The following is a 17,627-nucleotide window of genomic DNA, read 5'->3' on the forward strand; positions in this document are numbered from 1 at the left end:
AAGTTATGCAGCTCCATATTCTGCAGTCTACCTTTCTGCAAAGAAGGCAAGAGTCCACTAAGCAAGCAGACATCCAGGACATGTTTAGGAAAGCTTCCAAAAGAGTTGGAGCACTGGAAGTGCCTGAAGAATCTGTTGAAGTGCATGATCCTGATGAACCAGTTGGCTTGGAATAAGTGTACAGTCAACCACCATACAGTACTTTATACTGTACTGTACAGTCGTTTAAGTTTTGGTGCACTGCACAGTCGTTTATAAGTTTTGTTTTACTGTTAAGTGGTTTATAAGTTTTGTTTTACTATTAAGTCGTTTCTAAGTTTTGTTTTACTGTTAAGTCATTTATAAGTTTTGTTTTACTGTTAAGTCGTTTATGAGTTTTGTTTTACTGTTAAGTTATTAAAGAGTTATGGATTACCATCAACTGGCAGTACTGTACTTAATCAAGCATCTTTCACCATCCATTTAACACAACATTCTGTAGGTGAGTACCCAATTACTGTATATTGCACATTTCTTGATTTTAAAATTTTTCTTAGTTAAAAACAGCCTGGGTAGATAATCCGCTCACCACTCCAGAACTTTTGATAGATCGGCATCATGCCGGTCCCGTCGGTGCCGGATATCAGAACTTTTCCTGTACTCAGTTTATGTACAAAACATGCTTTAGCTTTGTTTAGAGTTTCACAAAAATTGTTCAAGTAAAGGCTTCAAACAGCAAACGGCTTCACGAAGAATTATTTTGAATAAGTGTTTAACTTGCTGGATAACTAGATAGGAGCACGTCTAGCGCGGCCAGTACAAGTGGCTTTGAGGGGCCAGGAGGTAAGCTGTTTGTCATGGAGTACGCAGCCTCTGTCCTGCGCTTGTAGCCATGGTGTTGACATGACTGGTCCACTATTCTAGTCAATAGTGATCTCCAAGGTGGTGATGGTGGGCGACTCAGTGACGTTGGTGCTGTTGAAAGTCTGGGGGAGATGACTAGCCTTTAGCCTTTCTCTTGCTCAAGATGATCACCACCTGGCATTTATATGGCAGAAATGTTACCTGCCACTTGTCAATCTAATCCAAAATGCTGTTTTATGTCCTGTTGTAGGCAGGCATGGACTGATTCGTTATCAGAGGGGTTTGTGAATGGAGCTGCACTCTGTGAAATCATAAACAGGCCCACTGCTGACCTTATGACAGAGTGAAGTTTATTGATGAAGCTGCATAAAGATAGCTGGGCCAAGGATACTTCCCTGAGGAACTCCTGCAGCGATGTCCTGAGGCTGTGATACTTGGCCTCCAACAACCACAACCATCATCTTTTATGCCAGGTTTTGGTAGGGTTATGTTCCGATCATAGATTTATAACATTTTCAGCACAGAAAGAGCTGTTTAATTAGGCCCCAAAATTTGGGTGCCCGCAATCTCTTAGCAAAAGTGCGGCAGGGAGGGAATTGAGTTTGTCAATATGCAACGAGATTGATCCCATTGGAAATCTTTGGATCACCTGATTAGCATAATGCTGGGTGGGAAAAAGTTGTGAATCCCACCAGCAATAGGCCTCCAAACAGAATAGGTGTCGCTGAGAAATGTGGAATGAGCCATCATTTAAAAGCAGCCTGCATGTAAAGGTAGCTAAGAGGAAATGGAGATGGCAGCCGCAAATGGAAGGGAAAAAAAGAGCATCCAGTTTTAGTTAAAGTAAGTTGGAGCATCTCTTAAGTGAGATAAGGCAGGGAAGCGATGCACATTTTAGCGCTAGAGGCAAACAGCCTGCAACCTGTGCTGCAAGAGCTATTTGGAAGGAAGTGGCAAATGAAGTGGCATTGGCAGTACATGGAAAATCCCCAACCAGCAGAATATCACCTGTGAAAGGTTCAGTGATCTGGCCAGGGCAGCACAGGTAAATGCTATGGCAGCTATGTGTCAAGACTAATTAGTACCACAGAACCATAGGGGGGAATTTTTCAGGGAGTCAGCAGACATATTTGGTGGAGGGTCAGGTGGGAAAAAAAAATTTTGACAGCAGGTGGGGAACCTGCTGTCAACCCGCTGCCATGTTAGTTTCCCAGATGCCAGGTCTGTCATCGCTGAAAAGACCCAACACCAAGCAGCAGGGGAGGCAATTTAAATGAGTAAGAGTTGGTTAACAGGCACTGAAAAACTTTTTTTTATATTTGTTCATGGGATGAGGGCATCGCTGGCAAGGCCAGCATTTATTGCCCATCCCTATTTGCCCTTGAGAAGGTGGTGGTGAGCTGCCTTCTTGAACCGCTTCAGTCCGTGTGGTGCAGGTGCTCCCACAGTGCTGTTAGGGAGGGAGCTTCAGGATTTTGACCCAGCGATGATGAAGGAACGATGATATACTTCCAAGTCAGGATGGTGTATGACTTGGAGGGGAACTTGGAGCTGGTGGTGTTCCCATGCGCCTGCTGCTTTTGTCGTTCTAGGTGGAAGAGGTCCTGGGTTTGGGAGGTGCTGCGAAGAAGCCTTGGCGAGTTGCTGCAGTGTATCTTGTAGATGTTACACACTGCAGCCATGGTACGCTGGTGGTGGAGGAAGTGAATATTTAAGGTGGTGGATGGGTTACCAATCAAGCGGGCTGCTTCTTGAGTGTTGTTGGAGCTGCATCCAGGCAAGTGGAGAGTTTTCCATCACACTCCTTACTTGTACCTTGTAGATGGTGGAAAGGCTTTGGAGAGTCAGGAGGTGAGACACTCACCGCAGAATACCCAGCCTCTGACTTGCAATTGTTGCCACAGTATTTATGTGGCTGGTCAATAAGTTTCTGATCAATGGTGACCCCCAGGATGTTGATGGTGGGGGATTCGGCATTGGTAATGCCATTGAATGTCAAGGGGCGGTGGTTAGACTCTCACTTGTTGGAGATAGTCATTGCCTGGCACTTCTGTGGTGCAAATGTTACCTGCCACTTATCAGTCCAAGCCTGAACGTCATCCAGGTCTTGTTACACGCGGACATGGACTGCTTCATTAGCTGAAGAGTTGGGAATAGCGCTGAACACTGTGCAGTCATCAGCGAACATTCACATTTCTGACCTTATGTTGGAGGGGAGGTCATTGATGAAGCAGCTGAAGATGGTTGGGCCTAGGACACTGCACTGAGGAACTCCTGCCGTGATGTCCTGTGGCTGTGATGATTGACCTCCAACCACCTCAACCATCTTCCTTTGTGCTAGGTATGACTCCATCCAGTGGAGAATTTTCCCTCTGATTCCCATTAACTTCAGTTTTACTAGGGCTCCTTGATGCCACAATCAGTCAAATGCTGCCTTGATGTCAAGGGCAGTCACTCTCACCTCACCTCTGGAATTCAGCTCCTTTTTCCATGTATGGACCAAGGCTGTAATGAGGTCGGGAATTGAGTGGTCTTGGCGGAACCCAAACTGGGCATCAGTGAGCAGGTTATTGGAGAGTAAGTGCCAGTTGATAGCGTTGTCAATGACTCCTTCGATCACTTTGCTGATGATTGAGAGTAGACTGATGGGGCGGTAATTGGCCGGATTCGATTTGTCCTGCTTTTTGTGGCCAGGACATAGCTGGGCTGTTTTCCACATTGTCGGATAGATGTCAGTGTTGTAGTTGTACTGGAACAGCTTGGCTAGAGGCGCGGCTAGTTCTGTAGCACAAGTCTTCAGCACAGCAGCTGGGATGCTGTCGGGACCCATAGCCTTTGCTGTATCCAGTGCGCTCACCTTTAAATTTTATGAGGTCGCCCACGGGTTCCCCGTTGCTCGGGGATCATGTCAGGTAAGCAGGTTGGGAGTTGTGTCACCATGATATCATTTCGTTACTTGACAGCTGCAAATGTGTTATAAAAGCTCCCATCTCATAGCTGTTCACTTTCCAAGGTCAGAAGCTATTGCTTACTACATTTGTAAGACAGATTGAACGTTATACATGTTGCAAGTGTTGGGAGTAAATTCTCTATCCAGTGTCACCTCATTGGAACAACCTCTCTCAACATTGACAGATCGCTTCTGTCATCTCTACTTCACATGACATCTCTTCCATCAGCATGGGTGCCCTTGAAACTCTCTCATCTTGGTCCTCAGAATCCCACCACGATCAGCACCAAAACTAGCAGCACCAGGCACACCAGCAGCACCAACAACAACATCAGCCTTCTCTGCAATCAACTGATGCTGCACAGGACACAGGGCCTCAGCACCTGACCACATTGTTGCCCGGTAGGCCAGGGATGGGATCACCATAGCCAGATTTGCTTCATTTGCCGCTGTACACCCTGGCTGCCACATGATGCACCAGGTTGGAACAACCCCACAGCAACACCATAAAGCGTCCCTACAATGTCCAAGCCAGTCCTCCCACACTCATTGCCATTGTGGGGGGTACTGTTATGTCTCACCATTCACTGCAACTCACTAAGCCACATCCTAAGGTGCACACAAATCTGTCAAATAACGCAAAGTGCTAAAAAGAAAGATTTCAGTGTTTGACAGCACATTAAACAAAACTTCACATGAAGATTGGCTAAAACACCCAAGTGCCTACCCTTGTGTATTACGACTTGGTATGATTGGACTAGGATGAGCGTGACTGTGAGAGGTGGCTAGTGAGATGGAGAAGTAATAATGTAGATTGAGAGGGATGGGTGGAGGTGCAAGATAAGTTGGCATGAGTAAGGATGCGCAGGGGTAAACATAGAAACATAGAAACATAGAAGATAGGAGCAGAAGTAGGCCATTCGGCCCCTCGAGCCTGCTCCGCCATTCAATGCGACCATGGCTGATCATCCAAATTCAGAACCCGGTCCCTGCTTTCTCCCCATACCCCTTGATCCCTTTAGCCTTAAGAAATATATCCAACCCCTTCTTGAATATATTTAATGTATTGGCCTCTACTGCCTTCTGTGGTAGAGAATTCCACAGGTTCACCACTCTCTGGGTAAAGAAATTCCTCCTCATTTCTGTCCTAAATGGCCTACTCCTTATCCATAGACTGTGACCCCTGGTTCTGGACTCCCCCGCCATCGGGAACATCCTTCCTGCATCTAGTCTATCCAGTCCTGTCAGAATTTTATACGTTTCAATGAGATCCCCTCTCATTCTTCTAAACTCCAGCAAGTACAAGCCCAATCGACCCAATCTCTCCTCATATGTCATTCCTGCCATCCCAGTTATCAGCCTGGTGAATCTTCATTGAACTCCTTCCATGGCAAGAACATCCTTCTTCAGATAAGGCGACCAAAACTACACACAATACTCAAGATGTGGTCTCACTAAGGCCCTGTATAACTGCTGCAAGACATCCTTGTTCCTGTACTCAAACCCTCTCGCTACGGAGGCCAACATACCATTTGCCTTCTTAACCGCCTGCTGCACCTGCATGCTTACCTTCAGCGAATGGTGCACAAGGACACCCAGGTCTCATTGCACTTCCCCTTCTCCCAATCTATTGCCATTCAGATAATAATCTGCCTTTCTGTTTTTGCCACCAAAGTGGATAACCTCACATTTAGGGTAGGGAAGGCAGAGTGATGGGGAAGTGATGAGTGGCACAGCAGGATGAGGTTGTGTGTGGCTTTGCAGTACCGTTTCGTGATTTACTGAGACCATTGAAAGGTTTGCGCCACTGCAGCCTGGTCCTCCTGACAACACCCCTGCTTGTGTCCTGTAGGGGGTGGCGTGTGATGGTGTTTGGTGTGTACACCCAGTCAGTTATGCCGCTGACTGTTTATGAGTGGTTCGAATCGTTCCCACACCCTTGGGTTCTAGACACCGGACTTAGGTACAGGCGGCGATACAGAAAAAGACTCGAGTAGACAGGTGGTTTGGGTGTAAGCGAAACTCAAGATTTTATTAGACAGAAAAATAACACAGTCTTATGAGAAGTTACCAGTATATAAAATTACAGGCAAATACAAATAACTATCTATATATATAAAACGGTTGGTCCGTCTGGCCTTCTGTCTTTCTGTCTGTCTGTTTTGTTTTTCTGTCTGTCTGTCTGGCTAAACAATCAAAAGTTATAGAGCGTACCTACACATATGTTATATCAAAAGAAAGCTTATCATTAGGGGACTCTAATAGGTGCATGTACTTTTTGGTCAGACAAAAATTGTTCAGACAGTATACAAAAAATGTTCAAAAAAAGGACGTAATCCGCTCATTCGCGTTGAGTGACATGATGGTTAACCAACCCTACAGGGGATAGCATTGAGTGACCTGATGGTTGACCAATTGGTGCATCACGGGGGCCGTTTCATTGTGTGTGTGGGCGGGACTAATCATTCTGAGCTCAGGTGAGTGGCCGCCATCTTCATTCCCACTTTCTGTGTGTTTATGGTCTGGGTGGGGTCTAATCCACCCCTGCCCCTCTCCTCCCCCCCTCCCCCCCACCCTCTCTCCTCCCCTCTCTCTCTCCCCCCCTCTCCTCCCCCTCTCGCTCTCCTCCCCGCTCTCGCTCTCCTCCCCCTCTCTCTCTCCTCCCCCTCCCTCTCTCCTCCCCCCTCTCTCTCTCCTCCCCCTCTCTCTCTCCTCCCCCTCTCTCTCTCCTCCACACTCTCTCTCTCCTCCCCCCTCTCTCTCTCCTCCCCCCACTCTCTCTCATCCCCCCTCTCTCTCTCCTCCCCCTCTCTCTCCTCCCCCCTCTCTCTCCTCCCCCTCTCTCTCTCCTCCCCCCTCTCTCTCTCCTCCCCCCTCTCTCTCTCCTCCCCCCCTCTCTCTCTCCTCCCCCCACTCTCTCTCATCCCCCCTCTCTCTCTCCTCCCCCCTCTCTCCCTCCTCCCCCTCTCTCTCCTCCCCCTCTCTCTCTCCTCCCCACTCTCTCTCTCCTCCCCCTCTCTCTCTCCTCCCCCCACTCTCTCTCATCCCCCCTCTCTCTCTCCTCCCCCCTCTCTCTCTTCTCCCCCTCTCTCTCTCCTCCCCCCTCTCTCTCCCCTCCCCCTCTCTCTCTCCTCCCCCTCTCTCTCTCCTCCCCCCACTCTCTCTCATCCCCCCTCTCTCTCTCCTCCCCCTCTCTCTCCTCCCCCTCTCTCTCCTCCCCCCTCTCTGTCTCCTCCCCCTCTCTCTCTCCACCCCCTCTCTCTCTCCTCCCCCTCTCTCTCTCCTCCCTCTCTCTCTCTCCTCACCCCCTCTCTCTCTCCCCCTCTCTCTCTCCTCCCCTCTCTCTCTCCTCCCCCCTCTCTCTCTCCTCCCCCTCTCTCCTGCCCCCTCTCTCTCTCCTCCCCACTCTCTCTCTCCTCCCCCTCTCTCTCTCCTCCCCCCACTCTCTCTCATTCCCCCTCTCTCTCTCCTCCCCCTCTCTCTCCTCCCCCCTCTCTCTCTCCTCCCCCTCTCTCTCTCCTCCCCCCTCTCTCTCTCCTCCCCCCTCTCTCTCTCCTCCCCCCACTCTCTCTCATCCCCCTTCTCTCTCTCCTCCCCCCACTCTCTCTCATCCCCCCTCTCTCCCTCCTCCCCCTCTCTCTCCTCCCCCCTCTCTCTCTCCTCCCCTCTCTCTCTCCTCCCCCCTCTCTCTCTCCTCCCCCCTCTCTCACTCCTCCCCCCACTCTCTCTCATCCCCCCTCTCTCTCTCAACCCCCCTCTCTCCTCCTCCCCCTCTCTCTCCTCCCCCTCTCTCTCTCCTCCCCACTCTCTCTCTCCTCCCCCTCTCTCTCTCCTCCCCCCACTCTCTCTCATCCCCCCTCTCTCTCTCCTCCCCCCTCTCTCTCTCCTCCCCCTCTCTCTCTCCTCCCCCCCTCTCTCTCTCCTCCCCCCTCTCTCTCTCCTCCCCCTCTCTCTCTCTCCTCCCCCTCTCTCTCTCCTCCCCCTCTCTCTCTCCTCCCCACTCTCTCTCTCCTCCCCCCTCTCTCTCTCCTCCCCCCACTCTCTCTCATCCCCCCTCTCTCTCTCCTCCCCCCTCTCTCTCCTCCCCCTCTCTCTCCTCCCCCCTCTCTGTCTCCTCCCCCTCTCTCTCTCCACCCCCTCTCTCTCTCCTCCCCCCTCTCTCTCTCCTCCCTCTCTCTCTCTCCTCACCCCCTCTCTCTCTCCCCCTCTCTCTCTCCTCCCCCTCTCTCTCTCCTCCCCCCTCTCTCTCTCCTCCCCCTCTCTCTCCTGCCCCCTCTCTCTCTCCTCCCCACTCTCTCTCTCCTCCCCCTCTCTCTCTCCTCCCCCCACTCTCTCTCAGCCCCCCTCTCTCCTCCTCCCCCCTCTCTCTCTCCTCCCCCTCTCTCTCTCCTCCCCCTCTCTCTCCTCCCCTCTCTCTCTCCTCCCCCTCTCTCTCTCCTCCCCCCTCTCTCTCTCCTCCCTCTCTCTCTCCTCACCCCCTCACTCTCTCCCCCCTCTCTCTCTCCTCCCCCTCTCTCTCTCCTCCCCCTCTCTCTCTCCTCCCCCCTCTCTCTCTCCTCCCCCTCTCTCTCTCCTCCCCCTCTCTCTCTCCTCCCCCTCTCTCTCTCCTCCCCCACTCTCTCTCATCCCCCCTCTCTCTCTCCTCCCCCCTCTCTCTCCTCCCCCCTCTCTCTCCTCCCCCCTCTCTCTCTCCTCCCCACTCTCTCTCTCCTCCCCCTCTCTCTCCTCCCCCCTCTCTCTCTCCTCCCCACTCTCTCTCTCCTCCCCCCTCTCTCTCTCCTCCCTCTCTCTCTCTCCTCACCCCCTCACTCTCTCCTCCCCCTCTCTCTCTCCTCCCCCTCTCTCTCTCCTCCCCTCTCTCCTCCCCTCCCTCTCTCCTCCCCCTCTCTCTCTCCGCCCCACTCTCTCTCTCCTCCCCCCTCTCTCTCTCCTCCCCCCACTCTCTCTCATCCCCCCTCTCTCTCTCCTCCCCCTCTCTCTCTCCTCCCCCTCTCTCTCTCCGCCCCACTCTCTCTCTCCTCCCCCTCTCTCTCTCCTCCCCCCACTCTCTCTCATCCCCCCTCTCTCTCTCCTCCCCCCTCTCTCTCCTCCCCCTCTCTCTCCTCCCCCCCTCTCTCTCTCCTCCCCACTCTCTCTCTCCTCCCCCTCTCTCTCCTCCCCCCTCTCTCTCTCCTCCCCCCACACTCTCTCATCCCCCCTCTCTTTCTCCTCCCCCTCTCTCTCTCCTCCCCCTCTCTCTCTCCTCCCCCCTCTCTCTCTCCTCCCCCCACTCTCTCTCATCCCCCTCTCTCTCTCCTCCCCCTCTCTCTCTCCTCCCCCTCTCTCTCCTCCCCCCTCTCTCTCTCCTCCCCCCTCTCTCTCCTCCCCCTCTCTCTCCTCCCCCCTCTCTCTCTCCTCCCCACTCTCTCTCTCCTCCCCCCTCTCTCTCTCCTCCCCCCACTCTCTCTCTCATCCCCCCTCTCTCTCTCCTCCCCCCTCTCTCTCTCCTCCCCCTCTCTCTCTCCTCCCCCCTCTCTCTCCTCCCCTCTCTCTCTCCTCCCCCTCTCTCTCTCCTCCCCCCTCTCTCTCTCCTCCCTCTCTCTCTCTCCTCACCCCCTCACTCTCTCCCCCCTCTCTCTCTCCTCCCCTCTCTCTCTCCTCCGCCTCTCTCTCTCCTCCCCCTCTCTCTCTCCTCCCCCCTCTCTCTCTCCTCCCCCTCTCTCTCTCCTCCCCCCTCTCTCTCTCTCCTCCCCCTCTCTCTCTCCTCCCCCTCTCTCTCTCCTCCCCACTCTCTCTCTCCTCCCCCGCTCTCTCTCCTCCCCCACTCTCTCTCATCCCCCTCTCTCTCTCCTCCCCCCTCTCTCTCCTCCCCCTCTCTCTCCTCCCCCCTCTCTCTCTCCTCCCCACTCTCTCTCTCCTCCCCCTCTCTCTCCTCCCCCCTCTCTCTCTCCTCCCCACTCTCTCTCTCCTCCCCCCTCTCTCTCTCATCCCCCCTCTCTTTCTCCTCCCCCTCTCTCTCTCCTCCCCCTCTCTCTCTCCTCCCCCCTCTCTCTCTCCTCCCCCCACTCTCTCTCATCCCCCCTCTCTCTCTCCTCCCCCTCTCTCTCTCCTCCCCCTCTCTCTCCTCCCCCCTCTCTCTCTCCTCCCCCCTCTCTCTCCTCCCCCTCTCTCTCCTCCCCCCTCTCTCTCTCCTCCCCCGCTCTCTCTCCTCCCCCCTCTCTCTCTCCTCCCCCCTCTCTCTCTCCTCCCCCTCTCTCTCTCCTCACCCCCTCTCTCTCTCCCCCTCTCTCTCTCCTCCCCCCCTCTCGCTCCTCCTCCCCTCTCTCTCTCCTCCCCCCCTCTCTCTCCTCCCCCCTCTCTCCTCCCGCCCTCTCTCTCTCTCCTGCCCCCTCTCTCTCTCCTGCCCCACCTCCCCCCTCCTCCCCCTGCTCCCCCCTCCTCCTCCCCCTCTCTCCTTCCCAGACAGACAGACACACAAACTCATTTATCTATATAATAACAAAATGTTTATTTCTTTTTTCATAACAGCATGCCCCCAAGAAAACGAAGCAGACTTACACCCAGCACTTGTGATGCGTCCCGAAAAAAGACTAAAAGAGCCTCAGAGACTCCTGACGAGACTCAGGCACATCAAGCTGGTGACCGGACGAGACATGCCCAAGCCAGAGCCTCAGAGACTCCTGACCAAAGTCAGGGATGTCAAGCTGCTGAGCAGGCAAGACATGCCCAAGCCAGAGCCTCAGAGACTCCAGACCAGACACAGTCACGTCAAGCTGATGACCGGATGAGACATGCCCAAGCCAGAGCCTCAGAGACTCCTGTCCAAAGTCAGGGACGTCAAGCTGCTGAGCAGGCAAGACATGCCCAAGCCATAGCCTCAGAGACTCCTGACCAGACTCACTCACGTCAAGCTCATGACCGGACGAGACATACCCAAACCAGAGCCTCAGAGACTCCTGAGCAGACTCAGGCACGTCGCCAGGCCGCCAATAGATGCAGGGGCATTGCCAGAGCTGACATTTGGAGTCATTGGCTCAGAGCAGCCTTCTCCTATACACCCACCATCAATTATGAAGCAGACCACACAGTCATCATTGGCAAGATGACTGTCATTTGCCCTCACTGTGGCGCTCTGAAGTGGGAAGCGGAAATTGCTGGGATATGCTGCAATGGAGGAAAGGTTAAACTTCCAACACTAACAGCTCCGCCTGAACCCCTACATTCACTTCCGTTTGGCCAAAATCCAGCTTCAACACATTTCCTCACTCACATCAGAAAGTACAACAACTGCTTTGCAATGACCTCTTTTGATGCAAACAGAGTGCGTGAATCAGGATTTTGCCCAACTTTTAAAGTTCATGGACAGGTGTACCATACAGCTGGCTCACTACTTCCTCTACCAAACGAAAGACCTCAGTTTCTGCAAATCTACTTCTTGGGTGGTGACGAAGAGCAAGCCAATCGCTGCAGGGAAGCTGCTGTTCTCCCCGCACAACAACACCAAATCAAGCAAAAAACTTTGGTTGAGTTACAGCACATGCTTCATCACCAAAACCCATATGTTAAGAGTTTCAAAACAGCCATCGAAAAAACAACAAATGAAGACCTCAAAGTTGTCATCAAAGCTGACAAGACTCCTGCAGGTGAACATGAGCGACACTTCAATGCTCCGACCACCAATGAGGTAGCCATTGTCATTGTGGGCCAAGAATTTGAACAACGGGACATTGTCTTGCATATCAGAGGTGGTCCACTCAAAAGAATTTCTGAGCTTCACAGGTCATATGATCCTCTGCAATACCCGCTTTTGTTTTGCCATGGGGAAGATGGATACAATGCCTATAACAAGATCCCACATGTTGACCCCAAAACTGGTGTGCCACCTACAGCCCAAAGGCAAAAGATGGTTTCTGCCATGGAATTCTATTCATACAGGCTGATGGAACGACAAACTGCTTCAAACCACCTGCTTCAGTGTGGACAACTTCGCCACCAGTTCCTCACTGACATGTATGCAAAAATAGAAGGAGAGCGGCTTCATTGGTTCCGGAATAACCAAAATCATTTGAGAGTCACAGACTATATAAACTTACGAGATGCTGTGGCCAATGATGGCAACACTGAGGACATTGGTCAAGTGGTCATCCTACCATCCACCTTCGTTGGAGGTCCTAAGTACATGCATGAGCACACGCAAGATGCCATGGCCTATGTCAGAAGCTATGGCAGACCTGACCTCTTCATCACCATGACTTGTAATCCCCAATGGCAGGAGTTCCTACCCAAAGCTGGTACTGAAAGGCATGAGCTCATAGCACGGGTCTTCAACCTCAAAGTTAAAAAACTGCTCAAACTGGTGACTGTGGGCAAACTTTTTGGTGCACACAATTGCTACATGTACAGCATTGAGTGGCAGAAGAGAGGACTTCCTCATGTTCATCTGTTACTCTGGCTTCAGGCAAAGATTCACCCCAATCAAGTTGATTCCTTCATCTCTGCAGAGCTACCCGATAAGGACCAGGATCCAATCCTCTTTGATGTTGTTGTAAAAAATATGATTCATGGTCCTTGTGGGCGACACAACCCTTCTTCTCCCTGCATGAAAATCAATGCATGTACAAAAGGGTACCCAAAGCCACTCTGCGAAGAAACTCAGCATGGGGATGATGGCTATCCTTTGTACAGGAGAAGGGGCAAAGAGAGTGGAGGTTTCAGCACTGAAATAAGAATGCGAACTAAAAAATCTAGCCACTCGAGTCAACCTGGTCCGTCAACTCAGACAACACAGCAAAGACAGACATTTGAAGTTGACAACCGTTGGATTGTTCCTTACTGTCCACTCCTATCCAGGCTCTTCAAATGTCACACCAATGTGGAGTACTGCCACTCAGTTAAGTCTATCAAATATGTGTGCAAGCACCTCCATAAGGGTAGTGACCAAGCTGTCTTTGATCTTCAAGCGGCTGGACAGCAAAATCCAAATGATGAGATCACCACACATCTGATGGGCCGTTACATCTGCAGCAATGAGGCAGCCTGGCGAACTTTTGGATTTGACATCCACAACAGTTACCCCACTGTCACTAAATTGGATGTTCACTTGCAAAATGGACAAAGGGTTTTATTCCGACCTGCAAATGCCAGCCAACGTGTCGAGGAACCTCCAAAGACAAAACTTACAGCATTCTTTGAGTTGTGCCAAATGAATGACTTCGCCAAGACACTTTTCTATCATCAGGTGCCCAAGTACTACACCTGGCAGCCAAACAAGACATGGCGGGCTCGGCGCCCTGGAGCAGGTTAGAAGGAAGTCCCTGGTCATACAGGGGTGTACTCATCAGATGCACTTGGCAGAGTCTACATGGTCCATCCAAACAACTCAGAGTGCTTTCACCTTCGTCTACTCCTCCATGAGGTTGCTGGCCCCACATCATTTAATGACCTCAAGACTGTCACTGGCCATCTCTGTGTCTCTTTTCAAGAAGCTTGCCGCAGGAGAGGACTCATTGAGGGTGACAGTCATTGGCATGCAACAATGACAGAAGCTGCTCTGTCTTACTCCCCCAATAGGCTACAAAAACTCTTTGCCATTATAATTGCCCTCTGCAGGCCTTCCAACCCGATGCAATTGTGGGAAGATCACAAAGACAGCCTCACAGAAGACATCTTACGCCAACTCGGCAGAGCCAACCCCACAATGGCACTCAACTTCACTGATGCGGTGTACAATCAGGCATTGATCCTTTTGGAGGACAAGACTTTGGCATTGGCTGGCAAGTCTCTGACTCAGTTGAACCTTCCATCTCCCAATAGGAATGCTTCTCCAGGTCTCAGCAGAGAGCAGAAACAGACTTACAGATTGGTTCTCGATATGGTGAAAAACAACACTGCTGGCATTATCTTCCTCGATGCCCCTGGTGGAACAGGAAAAACATTCCTGATCAATCTTTTGCTGGCCACGGTTCGCTCTAAGGGATTCATTGCACTGGCTGTTGCCTCATCGGGAATCGCTGCAACTCTTCTGCAAGGAGGTCGCACTGCCACTCAACCTTTGCTCTCCCTCTGGATCTGACAAGACAAGAACAACCAGTGTGTAACATTAGCTAAGGAACTGGTGCTGCTGAGATGCTTCAAAAGTCTCGATTGATTGTGTGGGATGAGTGTACAATGGCCCACAAGAGGGCACTTGAAGCACTCAACAGAACTCTTCAAGATTTGAGAGGCAACGATATGCTGATGGGTGGCATCACCCTGTTGCTGGCAGGTGATTTCCGTCAAATCCTGCCAGTTGTCCCCAGAGGAACACCAGCGGATGAACTCAATGGATGTCTCAAGGCATCCCATCTGTGGCCACATGTGCAAACAGTCCATTTGACGACAAACATGCGTGTTCATATGCATGGTGACGAGATGTCAGAATCCTTTGCGCGACTTTTACTACAATTGGGAGAAGGAAAGTTGCCCATTGACAGCAGTGGACCAATCACAATTCCTCCAGACTTTGGCAGTCAAGTAAAAACAGTTGATGACTTGATCTCAAACGTGTATCCAAACCTGCTCAATCACTTCAAAGATCACAACTGGCTGTGTGAACGGTCAATACTTGCACCTAGGAATGATACAGTCAAACACATAAACATGCTCCTTCGTCAAAAACTCCCTGGCCAAGAGCAAATTTACAAAAGCGTTGATACTGTTTGTGACAGTGCTGATGCGGTACATTACCCCATTGAGTTCCTCAACTCATTGCAGCCTTCAGGAACGCCTCCTCACGAACTGGTACTGAAGGAAGGCACCCCCATCATGCTCCTAAGAAACATATATCCACCAAAGTTGTGCAATGGAACCAGACTGGCAGTCAAAAAGCTCATGCAAAATCTCATTGAGGCTACCATCATCTCAGGCTGTGCCAGAGGGGAGGATATTCTCATTCCTAGAATTCCTATGATACCAACTGACTTGCACTTTCAATTCAGAAGGCAACAGTTCCCTCTGAGAATTTATTTTGCAATGTCAATCAACAAGGCCCAGGGGCAGAATTTGAAGGTTGCTGGCATCAACTTACTCACGCCCTGTTTTTCACATGGCCAGTTGTATGTGGCATGTTCAAGAGTTGGTGCATCCAGTAATCTGTTCATTTTAACACCGGCAGGAAAAACAGAAAATGTTGTCTATCCACAGGCTCTCAAATAACAGAGTGCTCCCACCTTCATCTACTCCTCCCATGAGGTTGCTGGCCCAACCTCATTTAATTACCTCAAAATTCTCACTGGCCGGCCATCTCTGTGCCTCCTTTGTAAAAGCTTTCAGCAACAGAGGACTCCTTCAGGATCACATTCATTGGCATCCAACGATGACAGAAGCTGCTCTGTAATACTCCCCCAAAAGGCTACGACATCTCTTTGTGGCCATCCTTCACTCTAAGGGATTCATTGCACTGGCTGTTCCCTCATCAGGAATAGCTACAACTCTTCTCCAAGGAGGTCGCACTGCCCACTGAACCTTTCTTCTCCCTCTGGATCTGAATAGACAACAACACCCAGTGTGTAACATTACCACTGCAACTGCTGAGCTGCTTCCAAAGTCTAAACTCATTGTGTAGGATCAGTGTACAAAGACCCACAAGAGGGCACTTGAAGAACTCAACAGCACTCTACAAGATCTGAGAGGCTGCATACCTACTACAAGATAACAGATTTAACAGTGTAATGTTTAATACATTTTTATTGATTATAAAATCACTCTGTACAATACCAACCCATTGGGTTTGCAAACCTTTATCAGAACGAGTATTCACTCAGTCTTTGGTTGTAACTCCACCATATTGTAAAATGTTCTATTGTTCTACATTATTATTGGCATAAATGTTCACTGTTGATTTCTAAACTGACCTCTAAATGACTGAGATAGTATCTTTTATTTCCCTATTCAACTCATACACTGAAACATTGTGAATAATGTTATATCACTCCTGGGTGCTTAGGAAGAGTTCTTCAATCCCAACAGCTTTATAAACAGTTTTATAAACATGGCACAGCATTCTTGAGTTCCCTTGGCACCGCCGGGCACTCCAGCTTCTATATATATAAAACGGTTGGTCTATCTGTCTTTCTGTCTTTCTGTCTGTCTGTTTGTCTTTCTGTCTGTTTGTCTTTCTGTCTGTCTGTCCGGCTATACAATCAAAAGTTATAGAGCGTACCTACACATATGTTATATCAAAAGAAAGCTTATCATTAGGGGACTCTAATCAGCATATTCACTTTTTGGTCAGACAAAACTTGTTCAGACAGTATACAAAAAAGCTTCAAAAAGGGCAACATTCCGCTCATTAGCGTTGAGTGACGTGATGGTTGACCAATCGTACAGGCGATTAACCTGATGGTTAACCAATCAGTGCATCACAGAGAGCATTTCATTGCATGTGTGGGCGTGCCTAATCCTTCTGAGCTGAGGTGAGTGGCGGCCATCTTGATTCCTAACTCTTGATTATTTTTCCCACTTTGTGTGTGTGTGGAGTGGATTTTGGGAGCAAGTTGAGGTGGGGAAGGATTTCCCCAGAAACCAGGCCCGGGCCTGGGCCTCTCTCACAGCCTGTAGCCCCTCAGGAGGGCGGGGGTGGGGGGGAGAAGGTTTTCCCCAGCAACCGGGCCGGGCCTCTCTCACAGCCTGTAGCCGCTCAGGAGGGCAGGGGAGGAGGGTTACCCCGGCAACTGGGCCCGGGCCTCTCTCACAGCCTGTAGCCGCTCAGTGGGTGGGGAGGAGGGAGGAGGGTTACCCCGGCAACCGGCGGAGTCTCACTCTCCCCCCAGTCTCTCTCTCTTCCCCGCGCAGCCTGAAAGCCCGGGGGAAGAGAGAAGTGAGCAGGTGAGCGGTGGCGTCTCACTCTCTCTTCCCCGCACAGCCTGAATGCCCAGGGGAAGAGGGAAGCAAGCAGGTGAGCGGCGGCATCTCTCTCTCCCCTTCACCGCAGCGAAAGGCGTTCGTCTGCCGCCCGGCCAACCGGGTCCAAAGGCCCGCCGCGTTAACGATGAGGAACCCTGGACTCGCTTCGGAGCGATTGGCACCCGGCCTCCCGATGTCGGACTGACTCCATTCTGGTACCGGAAAGGAGCAAGAGACAGGGGGAGGGAGAGGAGGGGGTGGAGAGGAAGAGGAGGGGGGAGAGGAGGGGGGGAGGGAGAGGAGAGGAGGGGGGGAGGGAGAGGAGAGGAGGGGGGTAGGGAGAGGAGAGGAGGGGGGAGGGAGAAGAGAGGAGGGGGAGGGAGAGGAGTGGGGGAGAGGGGGGAGGGAGAGGAGAGGGGGGACGGAGAGGAGAGGGAGGAGGGAGAGGAGAGGGGGAGGAGGGGGAGGGAGAGGGGAGGAGGGAGAGGAGAGGGGGAGGGAGAGGAGAGGGGAGGAGAGGAGAGGGGAGGGAGAGGAGAGGGGGAGGGAGGGGAGGGAGAGGGGCAGGGAGGGAGAGGAGAGGGGAGGGAGTGAGAGAGAGTAAAGCAGGGAGAGACAGGGGCAGGGAGACAGAGAGGGTGAGGGAGGGAAAGAGTGAGTGGTGGGACAGGGCGGGAGCGCTCACCTTCTTCCTTCCTTCCTTCGCAGGGGTCCATCGGGCCAGGCCTGAGGCGCTCCTTCTCCCCCTCTCTCTCCAGGCTAATCCCGAACTAAATCCAGCAGTCTCTCTCTCTTCCCCCCCGTCTCTCTCTTCTCCCCCCAGTCTCTCTCTCTCTCTCTTCCCCCCGTCTCTCTCTTCCCCCCCGTCTCTCTCTTCTCCCCCCAGTCTCTCTCTCTCCCTCTCCCCCGTCTCTCTCTCTCTCTTCCCCCCAGTCTCTCTCTCTCTTCCCCCAGTCCCTCTCTCTCTCTCATT

The sequence above is a fragment of the Somniosus microcephalus genome, chromosome 7 (genome assembly GCF_052327205.1).
Source record: "Somniosus microcephalus isolate GS21.2 chromosome 7, FLI_Smic_1.0, whole genome shotgun sequence".
Lineage (NCBI taxonomy): Eukaryota > Metazoa > Chordata > Chondrichthyes > Squaliformes > Somniosidae > Somniosus > Somniosus microcephalus.